Source organism: Diceros bicornis, chromosome 10 (assembly GCF_020826845.1).
Source record: "Diceros bicornis minor isolate mBicDic1 chromosome 10, mDicBic1.mat.cur, whole genome shotgun sequence".
In the NCBI taxonomy this organism is placed as follows: Eukaryota; Metazoa; Chordata; class Mammalia; order Perissodactyla; family Rhinocerotidae; genus Diceros; species Diceros bicornis.
The window spans coordinates 35,240,697-35,242,874 of NC_080749.1; the positions used below are offsets into that span (position 1 = coordinate 35,240,697).

A 2,178-nucleotide genomic window follows, 5' to 3' on the forward strand; every position below is an offset into this window, starting at 1 on the left:
ATCCACAGCCACACAGAATTGTGCATACAATTTCAGGTGTCTCGCTTACCCCGAAGCCATTCATGGATGCCTGGGAGTCCACAGAACCTAGGTTAAGGATTGTGGTTTAAGTGGAATTTTATAGAACTGGAGCACTGACCTTCGGAATTAACTTTTTTTTTCTTTTGCATCTTACAGGTACATTTATTCATGCCACGAAGGAAATGGCTCTTATACAAGTGTACAGAGGTGTTCCATGCTCCCACAGTAATAGAGCTGGCTTAAATTCACAGCCACACTGACATTCCATCTGATGTGCACTCCAAGTAAATCTGGTTAATAATGACAATGAGCCGGCCCAGGGCTTGAAGGTTTCAAAGCTTTACTTCTTTTCTCAGACTCTTGATTTTATAAACGATGAAGACCATCAACCCTAGTCCTACCCAAGTCTCCAGATAAACTTGAGTATAGCAGGGCTTCATGGATGATCCAAACATTTTTAATAAGGCTTTGAAGCATCTCGGTGCAGGACGAATGGCTTAGGCCACACAAATGTGCCGCAGCCAACCCCTAAAGACTTCGCTTTGATGTTACCTTGGTACTCCAGTGAGGGAGAAACTGTAGGAGAGCTCATCCCTTTTCACCCTTGGGATCATAGTATCTAAACGCCTATCTTCTTGCCTCTACTTGGGGAGCAGAAGAGCAGCAGGACCACATGCTTGCTATAGTGGTCCTGTTTCTTCCCAGAATGTCATACTGCTGATTGAGGGTTCCAGTAACGTGCACTCACTACCAGTTAGACTCGTAGAAGTAAAATGAGTGTCAGTAACAATCAAGAATGCGACCATCTTTGACTGCTGAGCAAATTAACAAGTACCACATACCAAAGTATGAAGAGTATGATTCATGTCTAACTGGAGGGGGAAAGGGAAGTATAAAAATGCAAGATCAACTTTGTCTTAGGTGGGACTTTGTTCATCAGGGAATGTAAACTTGGTACATAAACTAAAGTGTAGACATGAGGCATAAAATAGTGAGATCATTGTCACTAAAACTCTGCAGAATTGACTCCCACTGAGTTACGCACTATGACTCAAAGAGATGGGACTTCCATCAACTCCCCAAGGTAGTAAACTAGACTTGTTGTAATAAACTTCTTTCTGTAAGAAAGAAGATAACTTATTTACAAGAGAAGTTCTCTGCTATCGTAGAGACATGAAAGCCTAGAAAAATCACACTTTCTCATATTTAATACTGATTTGCTTCACTTCTTAGAAAAAAGTAGAAAATCTTTTATATCCTTTTAATCTTTGGACTGATTTCTATTGTCTGAAACTTCTTGGAGCACGCTACTACTACAAAGACATTAAATATGGATAGTGAAGAGAACCTCAGAAGAAAATAATAAGAAAAAAATGGTTCAATAAATACTAATTAAAATCAGTATTCTGGCCATAGTCCAAAGTAATGTTACTGGGACACACAAAAAAGTCACCGTTTTCCAAGAAATCTTTGGAGAAATTACATCAGTTCTCTGGACACATGTGGAAGAGAGGGTGTGCAATGGAGGAGGTTGTGACTCAATGGCAGCCCTATTTTTCATCTGCTTTGACAACTGTGAGAACATATGAAACTGTCTGAAAGCAGAAATTAATTCTTTCTACGTCGTTCTCTATGGTGCGGTTGCAGTGCACTGCACCCTATGTGGGTAGATTCTTACAGAAAATACCATGATGGTGAGGTAAGATTCAGGGGAACTTACATGGTTCAGGGAAAGAACATTAGGAGAAGCAATTTCCCTGGTCCTCTTCTGCAGCTAATTTACAACACGATCTCAAAGCCAAGCTACCAGAAGCAGGGAGGTGGGGTAAAGAGGGTGGGATGGTGGGGAGGTGGGGAGTGGGAGGAGGGGAAGCAAAGAGTTACTTGGCCATCTTCAGCTGTTAAGAAATAGCAGAGCCAGCCCAGTGGCATAGTGGTTAAGTTCACCTCGCTCCGCTTCGGCAGCCTGGGTTCACGGGTTCGGATCCTGGGCACAGACCTACACCACTCATCAAGCCATGCTGTGGAGGCATCCTGCATACAAAATAGAGGATGATAGGCACAGATGTTAGCTCAGGGCCAATCTTCCTCAAGCAAAAAGAGGAAGATTGGCAACAGGTGTTAGCTCAGAGCCAACCTTCCTTGCCAAAAAAAAAA

The 2,178-nt window shown here is 42.4% G+C and overlaps 1 pseudogene; it reads right to left on the reverse strand.

Annotated features, from left to right (window-relative positions):
- Nucleotides 1–315: 315 nt before the first annotated feature.
- LOC131411063 (ATP synthase subunit ATP5MJ, mitochondrial-like) lies at nt 316–498 on the reverse strand (annotated as a pseudogene).
- Between the last annotated feature and the right edge of the window lie 1,680 nt (nt 499–2,178).